We start from the raw sequence: 20,673 nt of genomic DNA on the forward strand, positions 1-20,673 counted from the left end.
AAACATTACCCTCAATGGCGGAAGCACTGGAAAAAGTGTGTGCAATTAGAAGGAAACCACTTTGAAGGAGACAACACTAAACTTGTGATTCTCAACTTCTCCCGGCGTATTTCTTGCTCGAACAGTCCACGGGTGTACTGTCGGTCCATAGTGTCCAACGAGCACAGTATTTCGGCTATCACATATGTCGCCATCGTCAGGTGCACTGACGAACTGAGCTCCTGAGGGCGGGCGGCCGTCCTAAATCCCCTTCCCTCGCGAGGGAATCTGGCATATGCCGGCCTTCCGCAAACCGAGATCGTCTTTGACACTTCCCAATGATGCTCGTGTTTTATTGGGTGGGCAAAAGACAGTTCCTACTCGGTGTTTCCTCAATATTCGTCCTATTTTCCCCGATAGTGCGCAGCCAAAACCTCTCAGACAAACAGAAGCTAAACGATGTCAAAGTTAGCGTAAGGAGGGCTATGCGTGAAGCGTTCATTGAATTCGAAAGTAAAATTCTATGTACCGACTTGACAGAAAATCCTAGGAAGTTCTGGTCTTACGTTAAATCAGTAAGTGGCTCGAAACAGCATATCCAGACACTACGGGATGATGATGGCATTGAAACAGAGGATGACACGCGTAAAGCTGAAATACTAAACACCTTTTTCCAAAGCTGTTTCACAGAGGAAGACCGCACTGCAGTTCCTTCTCTAAATCCTCGCACAAACGAAAAAATGGCTGACATCGAAATAAGTGTCCAAGGAATAGAAAAGCAACTGGAATCACTCAATAGAGGAAAGTCCACTGGACCTGACGGGATACCAATTCGATTCTACACAGAGTACGCGAAAGAACTTGCCCCCCTTCTAACAGCCGTGTACCGCAAGTCTCTAGAGGAACGGAGGGTTCCAAATGATTGGAAAAGAGCACAGATAGTCCCAGTCTTCAAGAAGGGTCGTCGAGCAGATGCGCAAAACTATAGACCTATATCTCTTACGTCGATCTCTTGTAGAATTTTAGAACATGTTTTTTGCTCGCGTATCATGTCATTTCTGGAAACCCAGAATCTACTATGTAGGAATCAACATGGATTCCGGAAACAGCGATCGTGTGAGACCCAACTCGCCTTATTTGTTCATGAGACCCAGAAAATATTAGATACAGGCTCCCAGGTAGATGCTATTTTTCTTGACTTCCGGAAGGCGTTCGATGCAGTTCCGCACTGTCGCCTGATAAACAAAGTAAGAGCCTACGGAATATCAGACCAGCTGTGTGGCTGGATTGAAGAGTTTTTAGCAAACAGAACACAGCATGTTGTTATCAAGGGAGAGACGTCTACAGACGTTAAAGTAACCTCTGGCGTGCCACAGGGGAGTGTTATGGGACCATTGCTTTTCACAATATATATAAATGACTTAGTAGATAGTGTCGGAAGTTCCATGCGGCTTTTCGCGGATGATGCTGTAGTATACAGAGAAGTTGCTGCATTACAAAATTGTAGCGAAATACAGGAAGGTCTGCAGCGGATAGGCACTTGGTGCAGGGAGTGGCAACTGACCCTTAACATAGACAAATGTAATGTATTGCGAATACATAGAAAGAAGGATCCTTTATTGTATGATTATATGATAGCGGAACAGACACTGGTAGCAGTTACTTCTGTAAAATATCTGGGAGTATGCGTACGGAACGATTTGAAGTGGAATGATCATATAAAATTAATTGTTGGTAAGGCGGGTACCAGGTTGAGATTCATTGGGAGAGTGCTTAGAAAATGTAGTCCATCAACAAAGGAGGTGGCTTACAAAACACTCGTTCGACCTATACTTGAGTATTGCTCATCAGTGTGGGATCCGTACCAGGTCGGGTTGACGGAGGAGATAGAGAAGATCCAAAGAAGAGCGGCGCGTTTCGTCACCGGGTTATTTGGTAACCGTGATAGCGTTACGGAGATGTTTAATAAACTCAAGTGGCAGACTCTGCAAGAGAGGCGCTCTGCATCGCGGTGTAGCTTGCTCGCCAGGTTTCGAGAGGGTGCGTTTCTGGATGAGGTATCGAATATATTGCTTCCCCCTACTTATACCTCCCGAGGAGATCACGAATGTAAAATTAGAGAGATTAGAGCGCGCACGGAGGCTTTCAGACAGTCGTTCTTCCCGCGAACCATACGCGACTGGAACAGGAAAGGGAGGTAATGACAGTGGCACGTAAAGTGCCCTCCGCCACACACCGTTGGGTGGCTTGCGGAGTATCAATGTAGATGTATGTAGATGTAGTATACGGTATATAGGTGGTGGCTATCTCTTCCTCCGTGACTTCGTCCATCTCCACACGCTGTACTGTAGAGGTGGGGCGGAGAGCGCGTCTGATCTGCCATTCCGAGTACTCGTTTTTCCGAAATACAGTTTTGAGGTGTTCCAGCTCATGGGGCAGACTATCTGCATCCGAGATGGTGCGCGCCCTGTGCACCAGTGTTTTTAGTACCCATTCCTCTGCGAAGGGTGGTGGCAGCTATTTGCATGCAAATACAGGTCGGTGTGCGTTTTCTTCCTGTATACCCCATGGCCCAGGGTGCCATCCGCTCTTCTTTTGACCATGACGTCCAGGAATGCTAAACTTCCTTCTGCTTCGGTCTCCATAGTGAATCTGATGTTCGAATGTGTGGAGTTCAGGTGTGTAAGGAAGTCTAGGAGCTTGTCCCTTCCATGGGGCCATATCACGAACGTGTCATCAACATAACGTAGACAACAAGTAGATTTCCATTTGGATGAAGCCAAAGCTTCCTCCTCGAAATACTCCATATAGAAATTCGCGACCATAGGCGAAAGTGGGCTCCCCATTGCGACTCCTTCTGTTTGCTCATAGTATTCCCCACTAAACAGAAAGTATGTGGAGGTCAAAACGTGCCTGAAAAGGTCGGTCGTCTTCTTGTCAAATTTCTGTGCAACGAGCTCAACTGACTCTCGAAGAGGCACCCTGGTGAATAACGAGACAACGTCAAAACTCACCAGGATATCTGAGTCTTTCAGCTTGAAGTTCTCCAGCCGTTTTACGAAATCCATAGAATTCCGAATGCGATGAGGGCATTTACCCAAGTAAGGGCTTAGTAGTTCCGCCAGGTATTTGGCGAGCAAATGCCTTGCGGAAGGCCGGCATATACCAGATTCCTTGTGAGTGTGGGAAGACTTACATTGGACAGACAGTGTGCACCATCGAAGATCGTTGCCGAGAACATCAGAGGCACACTCGACTTATTTACCCCAACAAGTCGGCAGTCGCAGAGCACTGTTTGTCCGAAAATCACGAAATGGACTACCAACATACCGGGGCTTGGCACAGACATCTAAATACTGGGACAGCGACGTTAGAGAGGCTATCGAAATTCGTGCCAGGGACGGACTCATCAACAGAGATTGCGGCTATAACCTCAGCAAGGTATGGGAACCAGCAGTGAGTCTAATCAAAAAGAGGCTCAGCAAAGAAAACGAACGAGCGACCAGGGTGGACGAGGCAGTTACACGGACGCCACCACAGACGCCGACGCCAGCCTCTCAGCGCCCGCCGACGCGCGGGCCGCGGAGAGAACGCCTCGCGGGGGAAGGGGATTTAGGACGGCCGCCCGCCCTCAGGAGCTCAGTTCGTCGGCGCACCTGACGATGGCGACATGTCTGATCGCCGAAATATTGTGCCCGTTGGACACTATGGACCGGCAGTACACGCGTGCACTGTTTGAGCAACACTAAACTTGACTAAAACGGTAAGCAACATTTTTTTCACATGAGTCTCATTACTTTATTGTCACACCTCGTATATCTTAGTGTCTGATCCTGGTACATCAACAAGTTTGAGCTGCAGGTCTGCTGTGTCATCATTTAGGCAATTTTCAAGTTCTTGATCTGAATGTTGTGCTTGGGCCAGGCGTGTGAGGTCGGTAGTCTCCGTGATTGCATTGACGCGTGACAAACAGTCTGCCACTACATTGTTCAACCCAAACATGTGTTTAATGTCGGTGGAAAATTGAGCAATAAATTCCAACTGATTAAACTGCCTCGGCGAGCATTTGTTGATATTCTGGCGGAAGACGAAAGTCAGAGGTTTATGGTCCATATAAATTGTAAACACAATCGCCCCCAGCTGCGTTCGGAAATATTTCACGGCAGTGTAGATGGCCAACAATTCCCGGTCGCAAGCGCTCCATTGTTGTTGAGAGGGAGATGATTGTCGAGAGAAAAAAGCGAGGGGCTCCCAGGCTTTGTCCGCATATTGCTGCAATGCTGCGCCGATGGCCACCTGGCTAGCATTGACCAAGAGTGCATGAGGCGCGTCTGAAGCAGGGCGAGCAAGAAGCGTTGCCTCAGCTACGCTTTTCTTGGCTGTTTCGAAAGCGTCTATCATTGTCTGTGACCACTGTACAGGCTCTTTGCCTTTTGTTTTCGGACCGGCCAGCGCTGCTATAAGTGGTTCTTGAAATTCTGCCGCATGTGGCAGATGGCAGCGATAGAAATTGAGGATTGCGAGGAATCTACGTAGTTCTTTGACTGTCTCTGGGCGAGTAATATTCAAAATGGCTTTAACTTTTTCTGGCAAAGGGCGCGATAACGCAGAAGAAATTAGCTGACCCAAAAACGTTATCTCCGGTTGTTAGAACACACTTAGTGACATTCAAAACAATGCCGTACTTGTCAAGGCGCTCAAAAACTTAAGTGAGATGCAGTTCATGTTCCTCTGGCGTCGCTGAGAAGACGTGTATGTCGTCTAGGTAGGCAAAACAACACGGTAACCCTCGTAATACAGAATCAATGAACGGGTGCCATATTTGTGCGGCGTTTCTCAGGCCAAACGTCATAAATATGCTTTCGAACAAGCCAAAAGGCGTTGAAATGGCTGTCTTCGGAATATCTTTCTCAGCAACTGGAATTTGTGTGTATGCTTTGGCACAATCCGACACACTAAACACCTGTTTGCCACACAATGCGTGATTGTAGGCTTTTAGGAGAGGCACTGGATAATGGCCTGGAATTGTTCTCGCGTTTAAGGCTCGGTAGTCGCCGCACGGCCGCCACGTGCCGTTCTATTTAGGCACCAAATGCAAGGGCGACGACCAGACGGGCGGATAATGCCCTCGGCCAGCATACCATCAAACTCTGCCTTAGCGATCGCGTACCGGTCGGGGGCTAATCGTCTGGCTCTGCACGAAATCGGGGGGCCAGTCATCATATTAATCTAGTGTACTGTATCATGACGTAGCTTTTGTGGGGTCCCTGGAGGCCTCGTGAGAGCAGGGAACCGCGCTAGCAACTTGGAGTACCTGTCGTCCGCAGCCTGGACCGCCTTGGCATTGTCCAGCCCTGTGACTGTCCAGCAGCCGAGCGTTGGCGACGTCAAGCATCAGGCGGTAATGCGCCAAGAGGTCTGCGCTGATGGTGGGCTCCATCACGTCTGCGACTATCAAGTTCCACAGCAAAGAACGTCTCAGTCCCAGGTCTAGTTCCATAAGTCGCGATCGCAGAATTATCGGCGGAACACAGTTGAAATGCGGCGGCCAAACGGTTTATATAGCTTATCGTGTGGTAGAATGCTGAGGTCGGATCCAGTGTCGATCAAAAACTTTTGGCCTGTCTTGCGGTCCGTTACGAATAGACGTACAGAAGATCTGCCCGGCGCATTTACTTCCGTGTGATGTTTGTTGCTAGTATACGCAAAAGGCAGATTACATTTGCGTGCCTGTTCTCCAGATCGCTGGTGATGCCAACATACGTTAGTAGGCGGCGCGTCATTAGAGGTGTGTGTGCACGTTGCAGAGCGGCTTCGGGATCGCTGTCGGAACTGCCCTTTAACGTTCAAGTCGGCAAGCAATTCATTCATTTGTCTACTGAGGGCGTCGACCTCGGTTAATAAGTTCTCGTTCAGCTGTTTGTTAAGTGTTTCCACTTTATTTGCGAGACTATTGTAGTCGGGTTTCGTTCCCATCGAAGCACTGGAACACGCCATCGACGGATCAGAATAGGAAGCGGGCACGATTGCGTCTCGAATACGGTCAGTGAGATCGGGTACGGCGTCGAGTGGCATATCGGTGTGTGATGCGATGACGGCTTTCACTTGAGCCGGCAACCTGGTGCTCCATAAAGCACGAAGTAGCGTATCCGGGACCGTGCCTGCTTCCACTTTGCTCCTCAGGTGACAGAGGTATTGGGACGGTGCTTTGTCTCCAATGTCCTCCTGTGTTAGAACCTGCCGTACCCTCTCCTCTTGCGAGGCGGATACTTATCGAATTATCTCGGTCTTGAGTTTCTTGTAGGCCTCTGTGTTGGGCGGCGAAGTTATAATATCCTGTAATTCGGCAGCGTATCGATGGTCTAATTGGCTCACTACCAACGCAAACTTGGTGGAATCCGACGTCACACCTGCACAAAGAAAACTCGCCTCGACTTGTGCGAACCATAACGCGGGGTTGTGAGGCCAGAATGGTGGTAGTTGTACTGACAGTCTTGAAATCGCCAGAAAAAAAATTGTTCAAATGGCTCTGAGCACTATGGGACTTAACACCTAGGGTCATCAGTCCCCTAGAACGTAGAACTACGTAAACCTAACTAACCTAAGGACATCACACACATCCATGCCCGAGGCAGGATTCGAACCTGCGACCGTAGCGGTCACGCGGTTCCAGACTGAAGCGCCTAGAGCCGCACGGCCACACCGGCCATATCGCCAGAGTTTCTGGTATATCGCCGGCCGGTGTGGCCGTGCGGTTCTAGGCGCTTCAGTCTGGAACCGCGTGACCGCTACGGTCGCAGGTTCGAATCCTGCCTCGGGCATGGATGTGTGTGATGTCCTTAGGTTAATTAGGTTTACGTAGTTCTAAGTTCTAGGGGACTGATGACCCCAGATGTTAAGTCCCATAGTGCGCAGAGCCATTTTTTTCTGGTATATCTGTCATGTTTTCGCTAACGAATGTTACTTTCTTGGTCCAGATGATATGTCTTCTTCGCCACAACCACGTCAGAGTCACCAGATGTCGCGTTCCCACTGTGCGTTTGGCTCGCGATTAACTATCGCGCTCTTATTGTGTAAGAAGTACGTCTTCTATGTTTATCATGTTTTTATTGAAGTTCACTCAGGAAAGTACACATAACATAGGCAGTGATTACACAATAATAACCAATGGAACGTCACAGAAAACTCTGGTAAAATTCTCCAGAAACGTTCTATGAAATCAACACATCGTTTGAAAGTCACGGAACGCTTGCACGCCGCGGCAAGGCGTAAGTACATGTCAGCGCTCATCGCGGCCGGCACGCGAACCTCGTTGACACTTGCGTTCTGCCAGCCGCGCGACCGCCTTAGTCGCCACAAGCTCTATTGCCGAAATAATGCGAAAAACACGTTGTACGAACAAAGAATAACGCCTAACCGGAGAATATACTCTGTATAACTTGAATAGCGATTTTTGGCCGGTTAGCGAGCTTAATCGGCGAATAAGTTTCCAAGATGGTAGAAACAATGACAGATGCAGTTGCAGACACGAATGATAAGATTTTATCTGAACTGTTTATGAGAATGATGAAAGAGAAAAAAGTGAGACGACTCCGAATCCGAATTTATATCCAGAATTCGCTTGTCAAATGAATCCGTACTTTGTCTTCTCGATCTTGTATGTGAGAAACCGCAGCATGTGATAGACAGGTGAGACTATTTCTCAGCTTTCTTAAATCATCCTGATTATTTCTACTAGTATGCATTTGATTTCAGTACTTCGTGAATTTCATTGTATTATTCATATAAATCAGGAATATTAAAATGAGGATTCATGCCAGAATAGTCTTATTTATCTGGCATGTGTTACAGTCCCAGCAGTAGTGGAATGGACAGTTTCGTTTTATTTAGCAGTGCCTTAACAGACTTAACCAAATTGAAGAACCACACCTGTTATGGGTACTATTTGTATTAACAGCTGTTTCAGTTTTAGACAACAATGTTGATTTTTCATGTAGCAAAACGTTTTGATAAAATGGTTGTGTTCTAATTTCTATCAGCCACATTACTTCAATAGCAGAAAATGTTTCTCCACTCTGTTTTCTATTAGGAATGGACCTTTTTGTAAACACCACAGCAGTAAGAGAATAACTTTCGCCTTTTAGTGAAAATATTAGAATTGCAGGCCCATTAATTCTTCAGACCAACAGCATTGTCTCCCACCTAACACCGTTCACTGAAGCCTGTGAACTATATGTACTTACTCAAGCTAAGTTTAAAACACTGTAAGGTGTCCGGATTTTACGGACCTTACATGAACTTGATCCATAATGACAGTATGATACAATATGAGATCCTCAGAAAATAATAATTATATTATATCAACGAAAGGCAATTGCAGTTAATCATGTACCGAAAAATAACAAATCAATATCTACCAATATATGGACAGGGGCATGAATAAACAAGTTAAAGTAAAACGCATTTTGGAGATGAACCCAGCAGGTGGTTAACGGCATCGGAAAACCCCATTTAACAAGAGAACGGCGAGCTTCGGTGCAGAAACGGATAAGGCCAGAACAATACGTTATTCCTTTTAACGTAAATACAGCCGGGACTGAGGGTAAGTGGCTGCCCGGCATTGACAGGGCTAGGTAAGGAAAATGAAATTCACCTCTAGTGAGACGGTGATTGGCTGAAGACATACTGGGCGATGCAGACGCGACACGGTGGATAGAACCCCATTGTATAAAAGCATTTTGAGTACTAAAATTTCTAGATCTCTCTCTCTCTCTCGTCTCGCCGCAGACTACAAGTGTGTGGAAAACAGTGATGGCGTTGAGAGCTTAGCTTTCTGTGAAGTGAGGACGATCTGCTTCACATATTCTGGTGACAGATAGCAAAGAGGTAGTTAATTATTCTTGTGGGAATTTTTGCTGGCAAAAAATTTGTGCACCTCGCTCCTGCCCTTAGCGAGTGTGCAATAGCCATTATTTCAACTAGAGAAAGATTAATGTTCTACAGAATGCAGGAAAGTGATTGAATTCATTCAAGGCCAGAATAGGGCATTAGCATTTCAGATCCAGCACAGAGACAACACCATTGCAGATGTCGCTTGGTAAAGTACCATCGCACATTAGGCCACAGTAAAAATGTTGAGTCTCGAATTGCTCACTCCAACTTGTGTACACTTTGACCATTGAATATCAAAAGCTAGGATACTAACCTACCCTCACACAGAGTACATAAGAGTTTTCTCATTGACACAAAAAATAAATTATTCTACACCAACTCAGTGCATTGACCAGCTATGACAACTAGATGTAAATCAGTTGATTAAGATTTTTAATCATTCTTTCATGCGATAAAAAATTTTTATGTGTAGAGATAACGATTCTAATAATCGTCAGTTGAATATGTCCAAGAGTTAAATATTTTGCTATTGAGCGTCAAAAGTAATTGAACATGATTGTTGTGTATCACTTGACCCATGAAAGCACAGTTGATAAATTATATGTAGAATAAAAAAAAAGGAATAGCTGTTTTGTGTTTCTAGAACAGATCCTAAACTTTCACTTTTATTAATTCATGCATTCTAGTTACATGACAGCAGCATTTCTGATGATTTTTGTTACGATCTGCACCTAGTATTAGCCACCTTACAGGGCCAGGTTCATATTTATTTAGAATGTTTGTTTGACACCCTGGGCTTGAGAAGACAGTTCAGGTGGTTTTTTTTCCATTTGCGCACGAAGTGGTAAGCTAAGTTTGTACACATTAGTACACTCACTGTGGAGATACAAAGGTCAGACGTTGACAACACTAAGATTAACAGGAAAGTTAGCATTTGAAAAAACGCTACAGAGGATAGTTTTTGTGTTTCTCAGTTATCAGTATTATCCACACAAGCCCATCCATATTTATCGTAAAATAACAGCTACACATATATGTTATATGAGCAGAACCGTAATCTAGTTAATGAATCTACATGGCTGTAGCATGTGGAAGGAGAGCCTAGAATGCTATGTTTTTATCATGTTATTTTCAGTGTTCGCCTTTATTTCAGATTGTAGCTAGCTGAAGGTGTCTTAAACAGAAGCATTATTGCTCTGAAAGTGAGGGCTTATTATGACTTTAATGTAACAAAAAGTTTGATAGTATACTAACGTCCAGAGTTCACTCAGCCACCACTATAGCAGAAAACATTGTTTACTCGTATCTCCCATTGGGACAACAACTTTCCATCTTTTAGTGAATGTTTCAGAGAAAAAAAATTATACACCACCCAGAATTATTCCTGTAAACACACAAATTATTTGTGATCACTCAAGCTAAGTTCGACACAGTAAAATTAACTGGAAAATCAGTCATTTTTTAAAAAAAGATACAGGATAGGGCTATGGTGTTTCTCTGTTATTATTATCACCCACATAACCACATCTATATTTATCATGGAGTAATTGCTATCTGAGTGTCATAAGAACATAAGTACTTGTCATTCAGCTAAAAGGGAATCTTTAGTTATTGAATCTACATAATCATAACAATGGAAGGGGTGGCTAGCAAGTTATGTTTCTAAATTTCTCTTGAATTGTCAAACAAATTATCTCATGTCATTGTTTTTCTTCCTTTAAGAAATGACTCTGTTCCACCAATGAAGCAGCTACCACTGACACTCAAATATTTTCCCTCGGCTGTTTTTTTTCGTCCATTCTCATTGGTTGACTGCACTGGCGAGATTTATCTTCGGATTAGAATGGATATAAGGTCGAGAAAATAAGCACATGTACCACGCACAGTAGTACGAATGATCAAATCCACTTTTAACAAGTGATTGTCGCCACAAGTGTGTGACATCACTTGCCCCAAGAGACAAGTTACGTCCCTGCAACGACAGATGGCGTTAGCTCTACACTCATATGCCTTTTGATGGCATCAGGAATGTTAGCCAATCAGCGTCAGATACTGATGTGCAGCCTCTCACTGGCGACTGCAGCCTTGCCAGTTGGAGAGTAATTACCCAATCTTTGTGTAAAACCTTGATCGGTGGGTATTCCAGAGGGTAATATGAAGTGGTGCTATTTTCTGGGTAATTTTGTAATTTTGACAGCAAACATTTTTCTTTATATTCAAACCATTCTTTAACTTTTTGGTTAGAAAATTTAAAAAGGGAAATGAATGGGTTAAAGTTAGATATAGTGGGAATTAGTGAAGTTAAATCAAATAGGGGTAATGCAGGAATAGGTTTAATAATGAATAAAAAAAATAGGAGTGCGGGTGAGCTACTGCAAACAGCATAGTGAACGCATTATTGTGGCCAAGATAGACACGAAGCCCACACCTACTACAGTAATACAAGTTTATATGCCAACTAGCTCTGCAGATGATGATGAAATTGATGAAATGTATGATGAGATAAAAGAAATTACTCAGGTAGTGAAGGTAGACGACAATTTAATAGTCATGGGTGACTGGAATTCGAGAGTAGGAAAAGGGAGAGAAGGAAACATAGTAGGTGAATATGGATTGGGGATAAGAAATGAAAGAGGAAGCCGTCTGGTAGAATTTTGTACAAAGCATAAATTAATCATAGCTAACACTTGGTTCAAGAATCATGAAAGAAGGTTGTATACATGGAAGAACCCTGGAGATAATAAAAGGTATCAGATAGATTATATAATGGTAAGACAGAGATTTAGGAACCAGGTTTTAAATTGTAAGACATTTCCAGGGGCAGATGTGGATTCTGAGCACAATCTATTGGTTATGAACTGTAGATTAAAACTGAAGAAACTGCAAAAAGGTGGGAATTTAAGGAGATGGGACCTGGATAAACTGACTAAACCAGAGGTCGTAGAGAGTTTTAGGGAGAGCATAAGGGAGTAACTGACAGGAATGGGGGAAAGAAATACAGTAGAAGAAGAATGGGTAGCTCTGAGGGATGAAGTAGTGAAGGCAGCAGACGATCAAGTAGGTAAAGAGACGAGGGCTGGTAGAAATCCTTGGGTAACAGAAGAAATATTGAATTTAATTGACGAAAGGAGAAAATATAAAAATACAGTAAATGAAGCAGGCAAAAAGGAATACAAACGTCTCAAAAATGAGATCGACAGGAAGTGCAAAATGGCTAAGCAGGGATGGCTAGAGGATAAATGTAAGAATGTAGAGGCTTATCTCACTAGGGGTAAGATAGATACTGCCTACAGGAAAATTAAAGAGACCTTTGGAGAAAAGAGAACCACTTGTATGAATATCAAGAGCTCAGATGTAAACCCAGTTCTAAGCAAAGAAGGGAAAGCAGAAAGGTGGAGGGAGTATATAGAGGGTCTATACAAGGGCAATGTACTTGAGGACAATATTATGGAAATGGAAGAGGATGTAGATGAAGATGAAATGGGAGATACGATACTGCGTGAAGACTTTGACAGAGCACTGAAAGACCTGATTCGAAACAAGGCCCCGGGAGTAGACAACATTCCATTAGAACTACTGATGGCCTTGGGAGAGCCAGTCCTGACAAAACTCTACCATCTGGTAAGCAAGCTGTATGAGACAGGCGAAATACCCTCAGACTTCTAGAAGAATATAATAATTCTAATCCCAAAGAAAGCAGGTGTTGACAGATGAGAAAATTACCGAACTATCAGTTTAATAAGTCACAGCTGCAAAATACTAACGCGAATTCTTTACAGACGTATGGAAAAACTGGTAGAAGTCGACCTCGGTGAAGATCGATTTGGATTCCTTAGAAATGTTGGAACATGTGAGGCAATACTGACCTTACGTCTTATCTTAGAAGAAAGATTAAGGAAAGATAAACCTACATTTCTAGCATTTGTAGACTTAGAGAAAGCTTTTGACGATGTTGACTGGAATACTCTCTTACAAATTCTGAAGGTGGCATGGTAAAATACATGGAGCGAAAGGCTATTTACAATTTGTACAGAAACCAGATGGCAATTATAAGAGTCGAGGGGTATGAAAGGGAAGCAGTGGTTGGGAAGGGAGTGAGACAGGGTTGTAGCCTATCCCTGATGTTATTCAATCTGTATATTGAGCAAGCAGTAAAGGAAACAAAAGAAAAATTCGGAGTAGGTACTAAAATCCGTGGAAAAGAAATAAAAACTTTGAGGTTTGCCGATGACATTGTAATTCTGTCAGAGACAGCAAAGGACTTGGAAGAGCAGTTGAACGGAATGGACAGTGTCTTGAAAGGAGGGTATAAGATGAACATCAACAAAAGCAAAACGAGGATCATGGAATGTAGTCGAATTAAGTTGGATGATGCTGAGGGAATTAGATTAGGAAATGAGACACTTTAGTAAAGAAGTTTTGCTATTTCGGGAGCAAAATAACTGACGATAGTCGAAGTAGAGAGGATATAAAATGTAGACTGGCAATGGTAAGGAAAGCGTTTTTGAATAAGAGGAATTTGTTGACATCGAGTATAGATTTAAGTGTCAGGAAGTCGTTTCTGAAAGTATTTGCATGGATTGTAGCCATGTATGGAAGTGAAACATGGACGATAAATAGTTTGGTCAAGAAGAGAATAGAAGCTTTCGAAATGTGGTGCTACAGATGAATGCTGAAGATTAGATGGGTAGATCACATAACTAATGAGGAGGTATTGAATAGAATAGGGGAGAAGAGGAGTTTGTGGCACAAGTTGACAAAAACAAGGGACCGGTTGGTAGGACATGTTCTGAGGCATCAAGGGATCACAAATTTAGCATTGGAGGGCAGCGTGGAGGGTAAAAATCGTAGAGGGAGACCAAGAGACGAATACACTAAGCAGATTCAGAAGGATGTAGGTTGCAGTAATTACTGGGAGATGAAGAAGCTTGCACAGGATAGAGTAGCATGGACAGCTGCATCAAACCAGTCTCAGGAATGAAGACCACAACAACAACAACATGGTAGGGTATGTCACTCTGCTTTGACAGCGTATAATTTGAAATTTTGAGGCACACAGAGTCTTCCAAACATATGAATCAAATGAAAACTCTTACGTCTGCTTCTTACATACCTTCAGTGTTAAATAACAAGGCCGACGACGTACAAAGAGCATAAATTAAATTAACAGCTCTTCTCACTGCCAATAATTTACCAATCAGTGCTTTGGATTCATTGATTCTTCTTTGTAAGAATGTCTTTCCCGATTCAACAATCTCTCAGAAGATTGCTTTAAAGCATATGAAATCTTCAAATGTTATTACGAATTTGATAGGGAAGTCATTTTCAGAGTCCTTACTTTGATAAACTGGGACATCCAGATACGTTTTTCTCATTCATCATTGATGAAAATACCGATCTAACTGTTACTAAACAATGTGCAGTAACAGTCATGCATTGTGATAGGGATTCAGACCAGATTAAAACTAGTTTCTTTTATATGTTTGAAACCTCATCAGGTACTGCTGACAACTTATGCAAGGCAATGATAGCTCCTGTGAAAGCAAAGAGTATTAGTCTTGACAATCTCATTGGTTTTAGCAGGGATACAGCAAATGTTATGGCTGGAGAGCTTCATTCAGTTTTTTCGAACCTAAGAGGAGACTTTCCATATGTAGCATGTGTTAAATGCTCATGTCATATGATTCATCTTTATGCTTCAAAACCATGCTTATAACTTCCAAGAAGCATCGAGGATTTGTTGAGAATCTTGGGTTCTCATTTCAGTAGACGTTTCGACAGGAGAGAGACGTTTTAACAATTTTAAGTCTTTTTTGTACTTAATTACACAAATTCTGTGTCCATCTGCTACTCGATGGTTGTCTGTTAAATCATGTGTAGATATGATGCTGGAACAGTGTAATGCACTTAATGCCTATCGGAGAAATGTTGTAATGGAGATTCATCTGCTACTACAGAACTTAGGCTATCATCTATGGATAACGCATTTACTTCAGCATATCTGGAATTCATGTCATATGTTTCAGGTATACTTACAGATTTTAATACCTTCTACATACGGTATATATACATTTACAGAACATTCCAGTACAATGATTCTTGACGTTTGTGGACACTTTTTTAAAATGAAGCCCTCCCTCTCCTTCACAAACAGAAGTCAGAAGTAGAAAAAATGCTAAAAGATCCATGTTCTAACTTTATTAATTTTGATGTTATTAAGACAACTGAAATTTTGCTGTTAGACCATACAAATCAAAGGCACTTTGTTGGATTAGGTAAGACATACTTGGGTATCACTGCACAGAAAACATTCGGTGAACTCAAAGCTAATACTGAAGTACAGCAACAGTACATAATTTTGTTTTTACAAAAATTGCTTGAATTTCTATGTAGAGCTTGTATGACAGATCAAAATACGATTTGATTTCTCAGATTCCATTTTTTAAACAATTTTCATAGTGGAACCTAACGTAGCCCAATCCTACACTGTTAAATTCTTGCTTCTGTCTTAAAAGCGTTTCCTGTTCTTCAAAAATTAGTTAACCATAAGCAGCTGGATTCTGAATTGATAAATCATGCTATACTTGAGCATGAAAAATTTGGATCAGATATATATTGTCACGTAGAAGAAGGTGTATTTAGATGAATGACGAACACTAACTTCACTTAACGAAGGTTTGTTCAGCACTTGCACATACAAGAGCGCGGAGCGAACTGCCTTAGGCCGGAACGCATGCGGTATATATACATTTATGGAACATTCCAGTACAATGATTCTTGGCATTTGTGGATAGTTGTAGAATGTACTCGAACCGAAAATAGAAATTAAAATTTCACAGTTGAGCGGTGTTTTGAACTTAGAACTCTCAATACAGCAGTCTAGTGTCATAACCACTACACCACAGTGACTATGCTAGTGAGCTTTTTCAGCGACATTGCTCCTCCTTAAGAGAGCAGTTTCTCGGTGTTATGTTCTCCTAGTACGCAAACGAATCATTGGTCCTGCATACTCCGACTCACAATGACTAATGTTCGCCCTGGTGGTGATCTTCTTAGAAATTCCTTTGCTGCTACGCTCTTCGTCACTTTTCCACTTGTTGTCTGTCGCTGGAACTTCGAATTTATCCTGGGTTGCAGGATCCTTATAGGGCTTCATTTGAAGGACGTGAACCGTATCTCTGATCTTTCGTCGTCTTGTGTCGGTGTTGAAATCATCAGCTTCATAAGTAACATCAGACAACTTTTTTATAATCTTATAAGGTCCAAAGTAGCGCTTGAGGAGCTTCTCAGAGAGACCAACCCTCCGAACAGGAGTGAAGATCCATACGAGGTCACTAGGCTGGGAGACAACAGGGCAGTGGCTCGAGGCATACCCTCGGCAATCGTTTTCTTGAGCCTGCAGCGTGTGGAGTCGATCTAACTGCCGAGCTTCCTCAGCTCTGGTTAACACCTGGGTGCCTATTCTGTATCTTTCCGCCATTGTGCCAATCGTTTCGGTACTCAACACCACCGAACGGTCTAGTACTCGAATTAGAATCCCTGCGTTATTCAGTATGCATTTCGGTTGCGATACCGTTCGGGTCTAGAGAACCAAAGCGCTGTTGTCGGTTTGTGTCACGCAAGCCAATCAGAAGCAAGTGGCCACAGATCCGCGCATTCGCAGTGCAGTGCGCACAGCGCCACGAACACAAAGCGGCTAGCAGACGACACAGGCGCGCTTTTCTGCCAAGTATCGAAAATTGCGTTTATGTTGCCGTAATGCATGACGCCGTATTCCATCGACCTCACGTGCCCGCCTTCATCGCCCTTGCCTCCTCCTTAACAGTATCAGGCGCAGTATATCCATTTCCATGATTCTCGACTGAAATGCATAAAATTTTTTCTCTGACCGCATGTTTCCATGCATGCATAATAACGATAGCGTATTTGACTGTATTCTGCAGATTGTCGTAAATACCGCATTATGTGGTCTTATTCTCATTCACACTGACATCGTGTTTTGGATTTTACGTTTCGGAAAATGAGTTAGGAATAGTGTGTAGTACCACAGTGTACTAATACATCTATAAAAACACCCGAAAAATTGACTCTGAGAGTTTCAAAGAATAAGAAGATAAACAGAATGTGGTTATAACTCGCTCCTAGAGATCCAAATGATTAAGTAGACCACTTCCCTATATGATACGTCAACGATTTGGGTCTTAAAAATAAAATTGAAAAGAAAAACGCATTTTCGAGAGCTCCTGCAGTTCGTCGAAGTTTATAACATGCATCTCATGAATGAAAACATTACGGCAGAGATCTTTCATCTCTGTCTACTGCTGTTGAGGATTCGATCTCAGATAAGTACTTGTGACAAGCAAGATTAGGAAGATGACTGCTGCTAGTTACATTCCCAGTAATTTAGGTTGTGCTCTTAGATTCCTGTCTAACCGCATACTCGGAAATCGCTACATATTCGGAAAAAATTGTGAATTATTTCTGACAAGAAAAAATATAAAGGTCACTGTCGCTTGTTTCACTAACAGCAATTTCATCTCCAACAATATTTCGTATTTTAAACACACAGAAATCACGAAATCAATACTGAGGAAGCGCGCTCTTACATGTAAGTAATAACGAATATTGCAGAAAAATCTTAACTTACACGAATAACAATGTCTCAGAATGTGTTGGATATATGAAGAGGAAAAAAAAATTTTTGCCTTCACCCATGCGAGAACCCGTGTCCTTTCGTATCGCAATCCTGGGCGCTAAGCACTTTTTTTTTTTTTGTTCGTTTTCGTTCGTTGTATCTGCCCGGGGCGGACGTCACAAGACACCGGTTTCCGTTCGTCGTTGATCCATTAACTCAGTTTTTTTTTTATTGCAGAGAGCAGCGAACCCCCTGACCGAACACGCTGAGTTACCATGCCAGCTGGAATGTAGGCTGACTTCGTTGTCAAACGGTGCTGCGTAAGTCATAAATGCGTGATAATTTGGAAGGTTTCCAATATCAGGCTTCACATAATTGCTTTCCATTGTTACTTGAAAGTTGTAAACACGTTTCGAAAATTACAAACTAACCCATTTGTGGGAAAAAAGTAGACAAAGGCACTAGCAACGTCATTTCATGCTCATGTAATATACGTTAGCAGAGCCAATTTCTTGATATCTAATTATCTTTGAACTCTTATTTGCATAAAAATAACACGTATTTTGAGAGAATATTGACCGAAAACGTATTTTTTTTATGTAATCATTCACAGTAACAACCCAACCTAACCATATTTCTAACAAAGGAAAAATAGTCAATTATGAACTCACTTTCCAACCGGATGCGTCCTCTGGTGATTCTTTAGTAACACAATCACTAAATCCAAAGCTAAAACCGCCAAATATGTTTAAAATAACAAATTATGGGTGCACATAAACCACAGATCACTGATCGACAGGGCCAGACCGAAATCCAAAACCTCTCGGTACAATTGTCATAAAATCGGTGGGAGGACCGTTCGGTAACAAGTCTCAGAAGCTTACTGAGTAGGAAATTTCGATACAGAACCGAAAATGACGTCACTGCCGAGAGGAACCTACTACACCGATCGGTATGAACGATACAGAATAGGGCCCCTGGCCGATGTAGTCGTCGCTCACGTCATCAGGATGTAACGGAAACACATTGTCCATCATCGTAATCGCCTCACGCCCATGCACCAGGAAAAATGGCGTAAATCCTGTGGTGTCTTGTTTGGTGGTGTTGTAGGCAAACGTCACGAAAGGTAGCACATCATCCCAGTTGCACTGCTCAACACTGACGAACATTGATAGCATGTCGGCCAAGGTCTTATTAAGGCGTTCAGTAAGTCCGTTAGTTTGTGGATCGTAGGCAGTCATCATGTGATGAGTAATGTTGCACTGATGGTTTATCTCTGTCACAAGATTCGATTGAAAAACTTTCCCTCAATTCGTAATTAACAATCTTGGGGCACCGTGTTTTAATAAAATGTCTTCCACGATGAATTTGGCTACCTCGAATGCTTCGGCTGTTTTCACGGCTTTTGTAATGGAATAGCGTGTCAGATAATCAGTGCAAACAATAATACATCTATGGCCACTATCAGACCTTGGAAATCGTCCGAGGAGGTCAGTCCCAACACGCTGGAAAGGCGTTTCGGCTGGTGGAATTGGTAGAGTCGGCCAGGTGGTTTCTGAGGAACTGCCTTTCTCCTCTGGCACTCTCGACAGTGCGACACATAGTGACGGACACTCCTAAATCAACTTGGCCAGGAAAATCTCTTGCCGATTCTATCGTAGGTCTTAATAAATCCTAGATGTCCGATCTCAGGTTGAGAGGTGGCCGCTGTCTTCAGCAATGGTAAGTCTCACTTATGTTTCTAATAATGTAACAATATTTAATGCAATTGATCGTGGTGTTCTTCTGAGAACTCGAGTTTGAACGAAATAATATCATTTTTGATCGTAATAATATCATTTGATTTACTTTGCACGTGTCTGCAAACCAACACCAAGTTATAAAAGAATGACGAGAGAAATCGAACTGCTTTTATTGATTAAAAAAGTTAAGAATGCCCACTGTTTTCGATATTTCCTTATCCTATTGAGTCCACAGCAGGAGGGAGAAAGAAATGAATGTATGAAAATAATTGCAGGAAGAATGTTTGGGGAGAGAATAAGGATCTAACGACATTTAGCGATTGTGGGTGTACGATAGGGAACAACTAGTCGATTGGCAGCGATTATGAAAGCTCTGAAACTTCAGCCTTTGGCTGTAGCGAGGTGTAGGAAGGTTGGATAGTCTGCAAAACATACGTTTCAGTCTATGGGAGGCAAAGAGCGGGATCTTTCCCATTGTGTAGGAGGGAGGTTTGACTCGCAAATTTAAACCGAGGAAATTCTGAGCTGATGATTGATTGGGAGCCGCCTCCACCATGAGTGGTGAGGCGAGCAGAACAGTAGCGTGGGTCCGAGTCGGGAACTGCTGCTGAAGACTTGGACGAGAGAGGACGCTGACCTGAGATGGGGCAAACGATGCTCGATTTGAGAGTGGCCAATGTGCTATATTTATGATTAATGGTTTCACATTAGGTGAACAACCCTCTTTTAATATTCTGGGGGAACGAAATTTATTTAGGTAGGTAATATGCAATAGTAGGTGATGTAGAAATGTTGCTTTGCTTTGTTACAGTAATGCGCAATTTTTGGGGTTTTATAACAATTTCGGGGTAAATAATTTAATCTTAATTTGTTGAGCAAGCAAATTCATTAGAAAAAATGAAATATTTAAGTGCATGTGGCAATTTACTTAGTTTCACACGTGGCACTCACCACATGATGCTGATCTAGAATCTTGTAACTAGTGGAGGCATGAGTGCTAGGGACCTATAGCATGTAAGTAGGAAGTGTGCTATTACGTGAAATATGCGTGTGGAATTAAGTTCTGTTAGAATTTTGCAATTTTATTACATATCTGCAATCTTGAAAGATTTAGTAACGTGGATCCTTCGTTAAGGACACGTGGTATCTCGTGTGAAAACGTGTGTCGAATTTTAGCAAACCAAGTGAAGATAATGCTTGCTTATTCATATTTATTGGAATGTAGAGTCACGTGGGGAAACTTTCTGAATAATTAATATTGCAAAGTGGGGAAAGAGATTAGTAAACTGATAACGTAGCCATGAACTTTGGCTGCAACAAAGTAAGTAGTTCAACTTGAGTGTGTGTATTTTGTATGTGTAATTTTGGAAGGGTTTTCATATTTCAACGGGTGAAGTTGTGTTGGGAGTAGGCAGCAGTACAATA

Source organism: Schistocerca serialis, chromosome 3, assembly GCF_023864345.2.
Source record: "Schistocerca serialis cubense isolate TAMUIC-IGC-003099 chromosome 3, iqSchSeri2.2, whole genome shotgun sequence".
In the NCBI taxonomy this organism is placed as follows: Eukaryota; Metazoa; Arthropoda; class Insecta; order Orthoptera; family Acrididae; genus Schistocerca; species Schistocerca serialis.